This window comes from Phoca vitulina, unplaced genomic scaffold, assembly GCF_004348235.1.
Source record: "Phoca vitulina isolate PV1807 unplaced genomic scaffold, GSC_HSeal_1.0 scaffold3, whole genome shotgun sequence".
NCBI lineage: Eukaryota > Metazoa > Chordata > Mammalia > Carnivora > Phocidae > Phoca > Phoca vitulina.
Window position 1 is genome coordinate 53,483,055 of NW_022589706.1, and position 16,507 is coordinate 53,499,561.

Sequence of the window (16,507 nt, forward strand, 5' to 3'; positions counted from 1 at the left end):
CAGAGGATTGGGAAGAATGTTCTGGGGGTGGTAGTAATGTACTATTTCTTGATCTGGGTGGTGGTTACACATATATTTATAATAATGTTTTAAACTATATGTATATATTCTTATTCACTTATTCTATGAATATGACAATTTTCACAATTTTTTTAAAGTAATGGGGAATACAGAAAGCCATGGTGGCCAAGGAGTTGACCGCAAGGGAAAGCCCTGTGAAAGAGCTGCCAAGGGTCAGGGTCACAGAATTTTGTGTATAAGTGTTAATGTGCTTTTCAGTCATTAAGCACGAAATTTTGCAGAAGCCTTTCTAAGTTGTTTGTTTTTAAGCAAGGAACTCTGGAGTCCTGGTGGTCTAGACAGAGAGGTGTTGCTTCTGATCTCTCCCGCTATGGAGCCATGGAGAGCTCAACTGCCCACCTCCCTCTGGAGCTTTGAGGTCCATGTTTTAATCTGCCTGGACACCTTTCTCTCCTGCATGCCTTTAGCACCTCGGAATCAACTTGTCTGAAACAGAACTCATCAGTAGCAGGATGAGCTTTTAAAATTCCTTTTATTGGCCGCCCGCACCGGAGACCTTCACCTCGCCCTGCTGGCTCCTCACCCTCGGGGAGAAACATGGATAATCTCGGTGATACCTTGAAGAAGTTGAAGATAACAACTGTTGACAGAACTGAGGATAGTTTAGAAGGATGCTTGGATTGTCTGCTTCAAGTGCTGGCTCAAAATAACATGGAAACGAGTGAAAAAATCCAAGGAAGTGGAATACTTCAGCTGTTTGCACGTCTGTTGATTCCACAGTCTTCCTGCACAGCCAAAGTAGCTAACATCATAGCAGAAGTAGCGAAAAATGAATTTATGCGTATTCCGTGTGTGGATGCTGGATTGATTTCACCACTAGTGCAGCTGCTAACTAGCAAAGACCAGGAAGTGCTACTTCAAACGGGCAGGGCTCTAGGAAACATATGTTACGATAGCCATGAGGGCAGAAGTGCAGTTGACCAAGCAGGTGGTGCACAGATTGTAACTGACCATTTAAGGTCACTGTGCAGTATAACAGATCCCGCCAATGAGAAGCTCTTGACTGTCTTTTGTGGCACGCTGATGAACTATAGCAATGAGAATCATTCCCTTCAAGCTTAGCTTATCAATATGGGTGTTATACCTACCTTAGTGAAATTATTGGGCATCCATTGCCAAAATGCAGCTCTTACAGAAATGTGTCTTGTTGCATTTGGCAACCTAGCAGAACTTGAGTCAAGTACAGAACAGTTTGCCAGTACGAACATTACTGAAGAGCTGGTAAAACTCTTCAAGAAACAAATAGAACATGATAAAAGGGAAATGATTTTTGAAGTTCTTGTTCCATTGGCAGAAAATGACGCTATTTAGCTATAGCTGGGTGAAGCAGGCCTGGTAGAATGTCTACTAGAGACTGTTCAGCAGAAAGTGGATAGTGACAAAGAGGATGATATTGCTGAGCTCAAAACTGCTTCAGATCTAATGGTTTTACTACTTCTTGGAGATGAATCCATGCAGAAATTATTTGAAGGAGGAAAAGGTAATGTGTTTCAAAGGGTACTGTCCTGGATTCCATCAAATAACCACCATCTACGCCTTGCTGGATCATTGGCAATTGCAAGTTTTGCCAGAAATGATGGAAACTGTATTCACAGTTTCTACAATGGAATTGTAGAAAAACTTATGGGTTTACTGGACAGACATGTTGAAGATTGAAATGTAACTGTACAGCATGCAGCATTAAGTGCCCTCAGAAATCTGGCCGTTCCAGTTATAAATAAAGTAAAGATGTTATCAGCTGGAGTCACAGAGGCAGTTTTGAAATTCCTTAAGCCTGAAATACCTCCGGTTCAGTTCAAACTTCTGGGAACATTAAGAATGTTAATAGATGCACAAGCAGAAGCTGCTGAACAACTGGGAAAGAATGTTAAATTAGTGGAGCGTTTGGTAGAATGGCGTGAAGCCAAAGATCACGCTGGTGTGTTGGGGGAGTCCAACAGACTGCAGTCTGCCCTCATACGACACAGTAAATCAAAAGATGTAATTAAAACCATTGCACAGAGTGGTGGCATCAAGCATCTAGTTACCATGGCAACTAGTGAACATGTAATAATGCAGAATGAAGCCCTTGTTGCTTTGGCACTAATAGCAGCTTTAGAGGTGGGCACTGATGAGAAAGATCTAGAAAGTTCTAAACTTGTACAGATTTTACACAGACTGCTAGCAGATGAAAGAAGTGCTCCTGAAATCAAATATAATTCCATGGTCCTGATTTGTGCTCTCATGGGATCTGAATCTCTACACAAGGAAGTACAGGATTTGGCCTTTCTAGATGTCGTATACAAACTTCGCAGTCATGAGAATAAAAGTGTTGCCCAACAGGCCTCTCTCACAGAGCAGAGACTTACTGTGGACAGCTGAGAACAGCCCCTCCCTGATACATAGTGTTATCCCACCTCTGATTTCCCCTTTGTCCTCCATCCAGCTGCCTCTTCTGCTTCATTTTCTTCCATATCACTTGTGCATGCGTGTAATGTTCCAGTACCAATTGAAGAACTGCTGTAGGTACCTGCCCAATAAGATTTCTAAACCCATAGTTAGTGTGAACATGAATTTGTCAAAAACAAGTCTCCATCCATAACTGTTCTCTTGTATTCCTGTTGCTTGAGCTACATTAAGTAGAATGTGCATGTTGTAGTCCTATGATGATGTAAACTTGGTACTACATAATGACTTGCTCCTCACATTTGGTAAACTACATAATAATGTACTGCTAAATTAGAAACAAACAAGAATGCAGCAGGATCTGTCTAGCTTATTAAGGATGGAATTGAGTAGTAAAAATAGCTCCATTTTTTGGTGCTTGGGAAGCACAGTGACCAAAAAACTGTATGGCTGCTCATTCATTAGTTTTACCTACTAATGTCAAACCCATGGTACCTAGCGTTAAATAAAATCCAATGCTCTCACTCTTTATCCTATGGTTTCTCCATCTTCCTAACTATGTAGACTCTTGAAACTGCCACAAACTTGGCAAGACTCCCCTGAGGCTTTTTAATTTCATATTTAATTGGCTGTCATCATTGAAACCTAACATTGAAATCATTTGTACTTTCAGCATGAAACTAACGGGTTGAAGAATCTGTGTTACACTAAGTAACATCTTTTTTGGCCTGTATTTTAGAATCTATGTACATTTTGACATCAGCATTGTCCAACACTTGTCTTTAAAAGTTCACCTGGCATTTGTTTTCAACTGAGGAAATTGAGTATAGCTCATTGGAGGGTGGGGTTGTTGGGTTTTTTGTTTTTTTGGCTATTTTTCATCATTCAGCTTGAAAGCAAGAAGTTTCCTCTGTCATAGTCCTTTTAAATCTTATATTAGAACTAGCAGGACATAGGAAAAAAGATTAAGAAAATAGAACTAGCAAGACATAGAAAAAAAGATTAAGAAAGAAGTTTGTCTATACTAAAGAAAGGAAGCAGGTTATAAAAGCCATAGTAGCCAGTCCAGTTCATTCTGCAGATGACCTTGTACCAGTAGCTGTTTAGAGTTTCCCACCTCCACTTGCCACAGAGAACTGCAATAGATCTTAAAGCTACCAGAAAAGGTGACGATGCCAAGACTCCAGAGATAAGACCCTCTTGGCGAAATACAGTGTACTCTTCACTGCCACTACGGCCACCAAATGGGTTTCTAGAACTTTGAAACACAATCTTTGTAAATTAATCAAAAGATCCCTGTAACCTACGTATCTTGTCCCCATGCACAATTTTGACAAATACTGGCTGAAAGGTATGATGGGCTCCAATATGAAAGGACTGCAGGACAGTAGAATGGACTGCCCCCGGTGACAGCTCTTTCCTCTTCAATGGGAGATGCTGCACATATCTGTGGGGTGATTGAAGTTGGACTTTTGACTCTGAAACAGCTATAATTGAAGAAAATTAAAACCTCAGTGGAGGTAAAGAAACTTTGATTGATTGTTCCCCTTAATGTCCAGGAAAGGGACTATTATTGTGAGTGCTTATGCTACACTTATTGTAAGATGATCTTGTTTATTGTCTTCTTCTGGGCTGGATAGTGGACTATATTTTATTATAGGTTTTGAAAAACATCTGTAATGTTGAATAGGCTGTCCATATTAATAACTAACTAAATAAATAAATAGTATATCAAACTGTAAAAAAAAAAAAAATTCTTTTTATTTTTCCCTCCTGGGATTGAGTTCATATTGGCTGAGATGACAAAAGAAAACAGACCACGAGATTGTTAGTTAGAGTGGTATGCAGGATTTGATGACCTTGCTGGAAGCACTTCCCTCCAGCATAGCTCTAGGTCTCCCTTTACTCCTCTGTGATTCATCAGGGAGAAGTTGGAAAAGAAGGGCTGATAATGAGGCCAACAGGAAGGGAACCTCTAGAAGTTCTGATAAAGGAGTATACAAGAACAAAGGGGCCTTGGGATAGGAGAAAACAGTCGGAGGAAAGAGTATAAGGTCCCTCACCCAACTCTAAGGGGATGACCAACTGGGTGAACCAAGGTCAACAACTGTAACATTGCAACAATAGGAGAGAGATGTATGACCAAGGCAGTGGAATAGGGCCCAGAAGCCACTTCGGACTCCCAAGCTATTCCCAACTGATATTTTCTTTGTAATTTTTTTAGCTTTTTGTCTGACCAACATTTAAGCCATGTGGGATAAGGACTGTGTTGTTCCTGCAGGTCTTTAATTATGACAGTTCTGGAGGCTCCACAAATATTCAGTTTACCAACTCTATAAGCATATGTTAAATATCAGATTTCTAAGCAGGGCTCTGAAAGCCATGATAAAACAGCTTTTTCTTTCTTTTTTTTTTAAAGATTGTATTTATTTATTTGAGAGAGAGAGAGCATGAGTGGGGGGGAGAAGCAGGCTCCCCGCTGAGCAGGGAGCCCGATGTGGGACTTGATCCCAGGACCCTGAGATCATGACCTGAGCTGAAGGCAGATGCTTAACCCACTGAGCCACCCAGGTTCCCCTAAAACAGTTTTTTCTCTCAAGGAGCTCACACCATGAGCAACAAATGTTGCACAATTCGAATGAGGAGACAGGTCAGTAGGTGAGGATGGTGCCAGGCCTTATTCAGGCTTTGGGTTAGACCCTAGCGGTAAAAGAAAGGAGTACGCATGGCCCCTGTCTTTAAGGAGTATACCTAAGAAGTTAAAATAAGTAATCAAGGCAGAGAAAGAGTGTCGTATATTATGTATAACTCTCTAAAGAGAATGTTGAACTTGGGGGAAGAGTTTTAGAAAGGAATTCTAGAAGAAATGATTGAAAAGCTAAGTTTCAAAATAAGTAGTTATTATGATTATTTTATATTTTGTGATCTTTCTGAAAAACTTTTTCTTTATATTTATATTTTTTCCCCTCACACCTTTCATAGTATGCTATTTGAACCCAGTAAGTGCATAACGAATTGGGGGGAAACTTTTCGGGAAAGCACTGGGGTACAGCTTCAGCGCTTAAGACTTCCAGATGAGACATTTACACCCAGTGTACAAACATCTGTTCTCTTCAAGTAAAATTTCTTGGGCAGTTAATGAAAGAACATTTTAATTATGTCATGTTATAATAACATAGAACAATGGGCCATAATTAGGAAGAAATGGAGAATCATGGTCTTGCCTTTCGTGAATCTTCAATGGATCTTTAAAAAAAAGTACAAACATGAAGTAGATGCACTGTTTGATGGTTTAGGAACAGAACTCAGTGCACTGACATTTGTTAAGTCACTTAATTTGTTTGGTTTTAAGAAAATTTTTTTTTTATTACTGTGAATGTAGAGAACAAAATTATATTTATTCATTGAAGAGTTTCTAAAGCATTGGAATTTCATTTCCCAACTGGCACTTGCCACTTAAGAGACATTAAATAGCTCATGAATTAATACGCTGACAGCTACTGTCATTTCCTGGTGGGGAAATTTCACCGTTAGGGCAAGAAGAGGCTGAATACCCAATGCTGTTCATCCCGTGTCTTGGGATATGTTTCCAAAGGTCTGATGTTTATATTAATTTTATAGGAGCGAATGTCACTGAATTAAGTGGAGAGGAATCTACATCGGAGAATAAGGCATCAGATGGTGGTCCCACGAGTGTCTGCTGTGCGTGACCTTCATCTCTAACTTCTCTCTCACATGCGCTGACTCAGGAAATGCTGTTTCATGCTGTGCAGCTGCCTGTCAGGCTATGACTCAAGAGGCTGAATTATTAGCCAAATGAAATGTTGTGCAATTCGGGTTGCTCACTCATAGCGCATACGATTTTAAATATGATCATCTGCCAGCTTTGAGACCCTGAAGAGGAGCAGAGAAGAAGTAAGAGGTGAAATAGTCTGACCTTGGCTGCAAAGGGCAACAGGATGCCAGCAGACTCAAGGCCAGGCCATTTTTCCTCTTCTTTTGAAATGGCAGGCCCATGTCAAATGTATGCAAATACAACATGGAAAATAATTTCTTGAAGGCAGTTTCTTTCTGCCAAGTGTTTCCTTTTTTTTTTTTTTTTCCTGCCCAGACTGTGGCTTATATTAGTTTATTTTAGAGTCTAGCTCTTCCAATTTTCCTACAAGCTAGAGCCAAGCGGTGTCTATTTCACAGAAAGGCCAAGGCCCTACAAGCAGGGCTGGGAGTGGGAGGCTCTGGGGCAGGGAGACAGTACCAGGCAGTTTCACTGATGTTCTAGTCCTTTCTCTCCCATCCCCTCCCATCTCAGAGCAGTTAGGGTTCACTAAAGGAATAGGAATTACTATCTAACCCTGGAAGCAGAGGTGCCTGGCACTTGAGGGTGAAGCCACATCTTTATTCCAACTCCCACTCAAAAGAAACCTCTCTCCTCTTGACTAGTAGGATATGAACACTGATTCCCTAAAGTGAAAATGCAATGGTCATTAATATGTCAGAAAGTTTCATTACAATAAAGTAAATATCCAGAAAAAGAAAGTATTCTGCAATAGAAGAATTATAGTCTCTTGGTCCTAGAGGGGCTCATTGTTGGTCTGCAAGTGTTTCCAGGTGTCAGTTAGAGCCCCTGAGTTCCACCTGCCATACTGTATGAACATACTGCCCCTTGGGGACTCTGTCTTCCACCTGCACTCTTCTCTACTGGGCGGCTCCAATTTTTCCCTCAGCTTTTAGTTACCTAGTTTTATCCATCCAGGCAGCACTTGTGGTGGAAGGTGTTTGTCCTAAGAGTTTGTCCTCATTGGACTAAGTGGTGAAGGTGTTCTTTGACACCAACCAAAGGTCTAGAAATGAAGAGTTAAAAGATCAAGAACTTATTTCTCATGGACTAGCATCCCTTCCTAAATGTCATAAACTGGTGAAGCATTCTGTATCCCCAAATTAGTATGTGTAGATTCCAAGTACAAATTCTCAGTAACCAGCTCTGGGTCCGCTTTCATTGTTCCCACCCCCATTTCTAGTGGGACCACTGTTCCAAGCAATGACCAAAGAAAGTCTGCTTGCCCGGGTGTAAGGTAGTAAATTGTCCTAAGTGAAGATGGGGAGAGATAATATTAAGGGTCTAAAAAATAATCGACCCCAACTCTTTTAATTTTGTGATGAGTGAGGAGAGGTTCAGAGAGTTTCCTCATTAAAGTGGCTTGTTGGTGAAAGTCACGTTCCTGATTGCCATTTCTGGGCACTGTTAATTCTACCATGTCTACTATGTTAATATTATTATAAGGACCACAAGAAAGTGCATTCAATCCAACAACGAAATATTAAGTCCCCACTGTGTACTATATGGCTTACCATATGCTAATCAATGACCTAGGGGCTGAGTACACCCCCAAAGACCCTGCTCTCTTGGAGTTCACTTTACTGGAGAATAGATGGAAGAAAAACACGATTTGTTCCCTGGTTATGACCCTTAGTTGCCACGGTGTACAATGAGCTAATTTCCACTGGAAGTGGTTAGCTGCCATGCTGTTCTACAAACATTTATACATGGTTGGCATCTGTTGCATTTCCAGGTTAAAACCTTCTGGCTGTCTGAGTACAGGCTGGGCTTAGCCACCCTGTTCTGTGGCCCTGAAGCTGCGGCCACAGTGATCATAGCAGGTGCGTGGGCTGCTTAGAAGCCCTGCTAGAAAGGCAGTCATCGGAGGAACAACTACAAAAAGTCAAAACAGGAGTTTATACAAAACCAATTGGGAAAATTTGTTTTACAATAATTACTATTTTTTTCCTTGCTAAGGGCTGATACTGTCAGAGTTTCCTGTGAATATTTCCGTATTCAAAATGCTGCTTTGAAAAAACATTAATACACATGAGAAATATAAAATATACCACACTTACATATAAAATATATAAAATATATAAAATATAAATAAAAAAGGAGTTGGGGGAACCCGGAAGAGATTCCAGCAGTGAAGTCACTGGCAGGTGGGCTCTCTGTGGAGAGGCCTCCCCCTGACCTGGTTGAAAGGGCCCTCTGACCCTCCACCTCAGTATCCTACTGACTAGATTATATATTAGGATACCGGCATTTCAGATTTTTTTTTTTTAAAGATTTTATTTATTTATTTGACAGAGAGACACAGCTAGAGAGGGAACACAAGCAGGGGGAATGGGAGAGGGAGAAGCAGGCTTCCCGCGGAGCAGGGAGCCCGATGCGGGGTTCGATCCCAGGACTCTGGGATCATGACCTGAGCCGAAAGCAGACGCTTAACGACTGAGCCACCCAGGCGCCCCCATTCCAGATTTTTTAAAGAAAATGTTACCTATGCCACTGCATGTGGACCAAATTGTCTGAATTTTTCTAGAAAGGAACTGTGTCTATAAAAGTGACGTGATAGACATTTAGACAAAAGTAATTCCTCAAAGAGAAGTTATTTGTGTATTCAATACATGCCATGCTAGGTATTCTTTCCTCAGGAGGCAAGACCCAGTCCTGCCCTAAAATAGTTTACAATTTTGTTGGAAAAATATCATGACAACTCCTGGTCAACTATTCAAAGTTTAAGAGCAGTTCTGACGGGCACCACATCATGGCTGTCTGGGATTTCGTGGGAAGTCATAGTCAGAATCCCATTCATATGAAGGAGAATTCCCTCATTAAAACAACGTGTATTGAGTGCTACTGTGTGCAAGGTACTGACCTAGACAATTACAACAGCCCTGTCAACAATCCAACCTAATTCCCTACTCTTGTGGGAACTTACATTTTAGCAGCGGCTTGGTTAGTTACTTTGATAGACTTCATCAGAGTTCATACCCTATGATGCTTCACAGCACTCAGGATAGGCCAGGTGTTTGCAGCAAAGGGGCTGATTCACCAGAACTATGCGGAAGATCCACTCTGAGAAAGTAAGGAAAGCACATATGACTTCCTCCTGCAATTTAAAACCTTGCCTTAAGTGTTTCTGTTGAAATTTTCTAAGCCAGAGTAATAATCCACAGATGTAGGGCACTTTCTATGACAACTGCTTAGTAAAGCATAGATCACCCTGGTACTGGCTGTCTGAGAACCCCTGAGGGAGGGAGGGGAGAGGGGGCCATTTGCTGGGTTCTAGGCCTGGGGATCTTCCCAGCTTCTCAGCTCTGCACCTCAGCAGCTTTGCAAATTCAATTAGGTTCTCAGAACTTCAGTTTCCAATGATCTAAATGTAAGCAATTTGCAAACTCGAAATTGTTACTCTGTGTGAGTGATTATAAATATGCGTATTGATGTCTAGATTATTGGATTTTGAGACTATACCAGAGTAAAGGTTACAAAGAGGGTGAAAAAATTCAAATTTACATTGAGAATCTGCTTTGGGCTAGGCAATGTGCTGGCTTTTTATGTGGTTCTAGTTACTTACTTTTTGTACCAATCTTATGAAAAGACATTATTAGTTTATTTTATAGGTAAAATAACTGAGACTTAGAGAGGTACCTAGAGTCCCACAGGCCATGAGCTGAGAGGCTGGGAGATTCTAGTTCTGAACAACTTTGACTTTATAACTTGTGTTTTAACTGGGCTAAGTGTCTGTTCATACCCAATAAATAATACCATCAAAGAATCTCCTAGGTTAAGTGTTTTACTAAAATGCAATTTTCCTGAACGAAAGAATGATACCACCTTTTGGTCAGAGGAGCCTTTTTGAAACTACAAAAATATATATGGATCATTTATCTTTTTTTAAAAAATATTCTTCTGATATGATATTTACCATCATTCTTTCTGAAAGTGGAAATCAATAGAACACTTCAGTGGAGGATTAGAGATTTATTTTGGAACATTGCATTTATTTAGATTATAGTTTAACAAAAATTGGTGGATTATTTATTTAAGAAGATTAGTTGGATCTCTGACAACTTTCATAATAATAACTGCCACATAGTGGTATTTGTTATATGGCCCAATGCTGGCTAAGGGCTTTACATTTATCTCAGTCTTTCCAGATCCTCTCCAAGTCTGAAGTTCTACTTCCCCATTTTATAGATGAAGAAAAGGAGAGAATGGGGAAGTAAGGTTGCAGCCCAGGAAGGATGCCTCAACTGCTAGGTAATGCTCTGCTGCCTCTCCTCCTGACTCCGGATACCAACAGAGGAATGATGATGAAAAAAAATAGAGATTAGGCAAGATTTCTAAGGATTGGGTCCACTCTGACGAAGGTCTGGTCTTTCTGATTTCTGCCATTGCTTAAGTTATTCCAAAATGTACATCCCCATGTTTAGGTGAATAAGTATGACTCCAGTAACCAATACAAGAACATGAATGGGGTTTACGTCATTGTAAAAAGGGAAATGAGTTCTCTGATGAGGTTTGAGGAACAATCTGCCCAGATTATCAAGAGGTTTTGTTTTGTTTTGTTTTCAAAATTTTAAGAACACCTTGTTGCAATTCACAACAGAGACTTTCTAACTTGAATGAATACCACAATACACATGAATAATTATTCAAAATGTAGACATCTCTCAACCCACTGCTCTCTTTTGGACACAGCAGACATAGGATGGGCTCCGGTTCCTTCTATTTTAACAATCAGCCCCTGCCAATTTTGATGAAGTCGTCCATGGACCACACTTAGAAAATATTAAGAGTTTTTGAAATCCACCTGTGATCAGTTCCTTTGGCAACTGGCCTCATTTAGTATGGGATGACAGAGCAGACTTGTAAGAAATGGAAAGTGCGAAGCTTTCTTAGTAAAAGATCTTTCTTCCTTCCTCCCTCCCTCCCTTCCTTCTTTTTCTCTCCCAGAGAGTAGTGTGTAAGGCTACATATATTGGATAATTTTTTGGACTACATTTTAAATTTCCACCTGGTAATTTAATTCCATTTATCTGTGGTAAGAATGAATTCTTCCAATTATTTAGCACTAATTTTGCACTAAGTTCTATCTGAAGGCTTTACGAGTACTACCTTAATTCCTTCTTAACCGAATTCTTTACCATAATTTGAGGTAGGTACTATTGGCATCATGTTTTAGACTGAGAAAGAAGATGTAGAAAGGATGAAATGTGCCACGATTCCACATAACAATAATCTTTGGTAATCTTTGATGGTTTGAGTCTTCAACCCAGTGTTATCTGACTGCACACATGTGTTCTTCTGTACTATCCTGTAAGTTTTGAGGAACTCCTCCATCTTCTCACTGAGCCAAATTTCCAATCACATTGTTACAGGTGGAGATCAGGGTCCATAATGATAATAATGGCAATACTTTTTTTTTTTTTAAGATTTTATTTATTTATTTATTTGAGAGAGAGAGAGCATGCATGCCCACGAGTAGGGGGAGGAGCAGAGGGGAAGGGAGAAAGAATCTTGAGCAGACTCCAGACTCCATGCTGAGCACCAGGCTGGATCTCAGGACCCTGAGATCATGACCCTGAGCCAAAACCAAGAGTCAGATGCTTAACAAACTGAGCACCCAGGTGCCCCATAATGGCGATACTTTCAGAGCACCTTTGTGAACACACTGAATCTTCCTCACAACAACACTGTTGGGTAGGTACTCTTTTTATCTCAATTTTATGGATTAGCTACTGAATGCAGAGAAATTAAGTAACTCACCCAAGATCACAAATTGGTAGTTAGTAGAACTGGAATTCAAATTTAAATCTCCAAAAGCCATATGCTCTTAACCATAATTCTCTTCTGGTCTTCTGGGTTATTAATTTAATTAGGATGAACTAAATATGTGTGCAATTTTTTAAAGGAGTTTTTCTGTATAATTAAAAAATATATATATGCATATCAAGCTTTCATCAGTTTTCCAATTTTTCCATTCATGATTTTGTTTTTTTTTATATGAAGTCTTAAAAAGAATGGAAATAGACTGTCCCATATGTCATAATCTTTTAAAGAGGAAGGTTTTCCAAGCACGGCTGAAAACTGTAACTCAATGTGAACTCTACAATTCATAGATCTTTTCTTCCTAGAATTTAATTTCCATATTAAATTTAATTTGTCTATCATTGCCTCAAAGCATCAAGAATGTGCAGAAATAACATCTTGGAAAAGTGGGGTATGTGGCATGTACAGTCTTGAGCTTAATGGAGGGAGGTCAAGGGAAGGACCACATCACCTGGCCCTGTGAGAAAAGAGCTCTGATCCTGTCTTTTCCTTTTCCCGTAGCAGAAATCCTGACATTTCTAAGAGGAGAACCTAATTCCCAGTTCTCAGAACTGTTGGTCTGCTGATGAAAATGAGCATTTTTCATTTTGGACAAGTTATGTTTGAGGTTCCTATTGCTTCCCAAGTGAGATATCAAGTTGACAGTAGGGTATTCAAGTCTGGAGCTACCTGATACCAAATAGAACAAACAAACAAATAATCAAATAAATGAATATCAAGGGCTGATAGCTCAGGGTCAGAGAATATTAAGAGTCCAACAGAACTGGGTTTTAATCTTCGCTCTGTCATTCACACAGTCATCTAAAGTTTTTAATCTCATTGAGCCTCAATTGCTATAATTGTAAAATGGGGATTTAGTCAACAGATATGTACTGAATGCCTACAATGTGCCAGATACTGTTGCAGGTGCTGGATACAGCCTTGAGCAAAACATGCAAAATTGTCACCCTTGTTGAGTTTATATTCTAGTGTATGTGTAGGAGGAAGGAGCAATGTAGAGAGTCAAGTAATAAACCAAGGAAATGGTGAAATATATAGTATATCATATGGTTATAAGTGTCAAAGAGAAAAATCAGGGAAGGTGTGATGGAGTGTCTGCTGTGAGTAGAGATAGGGAGCCAAAGGTGTTGAAGGGTTAGAATTGTAAATAGGATGGTCAAGGAAGCTTTTACTGAGAGGCAAAGACTCGGGGGGCGGGGGAGAGAAAGGGAGTCATGCAGATCTGAGAGGGGCTGTTCCAGCAGACTGAAGAGCTAGTGTAAAAGCTTTGAGGCGGGGACCTGCCTGGAGAGATCAAAGGAAAAACAAAATCAGGATGGCTGAAACAGATTGAATGGAAATCAAGAGGGCACAGGGACAATGGAAGAGTCGAGTTTTCAGACTGCACAACTGAAATAATGGAGCTTTCATTTACAGAAATGGAAACTCTTGGGGAGGACCATGCATGATTTTGGGCAAGTTAAGTCTGAGATTCCTAGTGCTGCCCAAGTGAGATGTCAAGAAGCCAGGTGGATAGTCAAATCTGGAGTCAGCAGAGGGGAACAGACTGGACATATAAATGTGGGAGTTGTCAGGTATTAAAAACATTTCAAGTTCACAGAAGTGGGTCTAAGTAGAGAAGAGAAGATATCCAAGTTCTGAGGCTTGAAGTCTGCCAATGTTTAGAGAGGTAGAAGAAAGTCAGGAAGTGCCATGTCTTGGAAGCCAAGGGAAGAAAGTAAGCTGAGAAGGAGAAAGAGAGCTCCTGGGTCAAATGCCATAGGTAAGGTAATATTTTCCTCTCAGCATTATGGCATGAATTAAATAAAAACAATATTTGTACAACACAGCATAATACCTGTCACAACACCTGGCAAAGAATGTAGTCAATGCTTTAGCTCATTAAAAAAAATTTACTTGGGACTTCCCAAAATAAAATTTAATCCCATCCATAATTTCATGAAGATAGAAAGCATGACTTTATATCTTCAAAGAGAGTGAAACTTTTAAAATGGGAGGAAATCAAATATTTCTTAGAGGTATTTCATAAAAGCTGAAGTAAGATAGATTCTCTTTTACCCGTTAAATTTATACTTTAATAAATTATAATAGTGAGGAATCATCTTGATATACAGAATTTTGCTTCCTAAATGAATTTTTAGGGATAATTCATTTTATGCATTAAGGGGCAGCTAAAAGGAGGGAGAGATGAAAGGAATATGGAATAAAATAAGACAATCTTCATGCTCACTCTGCGTGATACTCTACCTGATACTTTATAAGTACATCTTCCTCAATTGGCACATTAACCCTGCAGATTGAAAATGGCTCTTCCCAAAGTGGAAATGGAGTCCCCAAATGTATCTGCTGTGGTGATACCTGCCATGAGAGGTGTGGGCTGTGAGGTCTGCCATGTAAGTGTTTTCTCCAAATGCCAAGAACCATTTTCACTAAGGGAGAAGCTGAATTATTTACACTAAAAAGTGAAATGACCAAAGGATGGAGATATGCATTTGTCCCCAGTGGTGTCTTTAGCTAATCAAAGTTTTGTAATAACATGAATAAGTAAATGCAGAATCATAATTTTCTATTTCTTCTGGCCCAAATCCTTTATTTCTTAGTTGAAGATAAGGAAGGCCATATGACTTTCTTCCAGTCACATTACCAGGTGACAGGAAACATTTTGGGAGGCACAGCCTGGAGTACCAGATCTCTGCTTTGGCTTTGCAATGCCCATTCACATCACCTGTGAGAAGGTGAGCCCTGACTACCATGGAATATACTCACCATGTGTCATCTACGGATTGGATTTTCTGCAGGCTAAGCTGTCAGAAATGGCTTAAGACCTTGCCTGTGGAGATGAATACAAAAATTGGACATAGATATTTTGAATAATCCTGGTAGCTCACGGATTCAGTTTGCACAGGACACTGGGTTCTTCAAGGCCACAGTTACTTAGCGGGGTTCTGTAAGCAGCTGTAAGACTCATTGGGTGTTTGTGTCTAGTGGTGTTTATTGTACTGCCTGGGACAGGAAGAGAGAGTGAACCCTGTTCTTGGGATCTGTACTGTATCACATGGTAATTTAAGAATATTTTTTTAAACATCCATCCTTCTAAAACATAAAATCTCCGAGAGCTAAGAATATGTCTATTGTTGTCAAAACTAACCCTCCAGTTGAAAGAAAGAAAGGAAGGAAGGAAGGAAGGGAGACCCTATGATGTTATAGACCATTGCTAACTTGTGATATTAGAACTAAGATATCAAAGAAGATGACCCTTTCCTTTTGCACTTCCAGAACCCAAACCTGGGCTAAGAGGATCTTGTTTCTCTAATCAGTGGGCTTGTTCTAGAAATGGGAGCAAGTGAGACGTTTTGCTCCTCCAAAGTGATTCTTGGACAAAAAGTCTTCATAAGCCACCATCCCTACAAGTAGTTGCGGTCAGGTCCTGATTAGAAGCCTCAGGGTGACTTTGACCAGATGAGGCCGAAGCAACCTTATGACCCACTTCTGCCTCCTGTTAATAACCTTCCCTAAGTTCTTAGAAAGCTCTTTCAATAAAAGACTCCGTGTCAGGGATGGCTAGGTGGTTCAGTTGGTTAAGCAGCTGCCTTCAGCCCAGGACCCTGGGATCGAGTCCCACATTGGGCTCCTTGCTCAGAGGGAAACCTGCTTCTTCCTCTGCCTGCCAATCCCCCAGCTTGTGCTCTCTCTCTCTCTCTGACAAATAAATAAATAAAATCTTAAAAAAAAGATTCCGTGTCAAACTTCCCATATTATCTTTAGGTTCCAGTTTGCTTTAGTCATTTGTCTCGGTTTTGTTTTTGTTATCTATCAGTCTTTAATGTGACTCCAGTTTTTGGTTTTGGTTTTAGATTTGTTTATCTTCTGGGTGTGAAATCTGACCCTCATTGTATTTCTGAACTTACTGCTGTTAGATCTTGGTTCCAGATATTTATCTACTTTCTTTAGTTCCTGATTTCAGTTTTGACTTTTGCTTTTGGGAAGGAAATGTTTGTCTTTCAAATTTTATTCAATATTCGAAATCCAGTGTAATTGCATTCTTTTCCAAGAAGCCTTTTCCAATCCTCTCAATTAGAATAAACTTCTTTCCTCTTGGCTCCAGTGTTTTTTGTACCTCAGGCATTTCTCCGCTTTTGCCTTAAATGTGAAATTATCTTGAGAGCAAGGATCTCCTTCCAAGTCTATGTCTGTGCAATACCCTAGCCAAAATAGCATCCTCAACATACTGAATTTAGGTGCTGGCCATTCAACCACTGTGATGCCTTGTAGTGGTCACAGCCCAAGAGCTGACTGTGGATGTCATCCAAACTAAGCTGTAAGACATAAGGCATACAAGAACAGACCTGTTGAACATCAGCTTTGTGTGGCCAAGTCTCAAAC

General features: G+C 40.1%; 1 pseudogene across 1 annotated transcript; it reads left to right on the forward strand.

Moving 5' to 3' along the window:
* The first annotated feature begins 565 nt into the window (after positions 1-565).
* On the forward strand, positions 566-2,959 carry LOC116628133 (annotated as a pseudogene). Its single transcript, XR_004298580.1, has one exon. The product of XR_004298580.1 is annotated as a rap1 GTPase-GDP dissociation stimulator 1-like (transcript).
* The last annotated feature ends 13,548 nt before the right edge of the window (positions 2,960-16,507 follow it).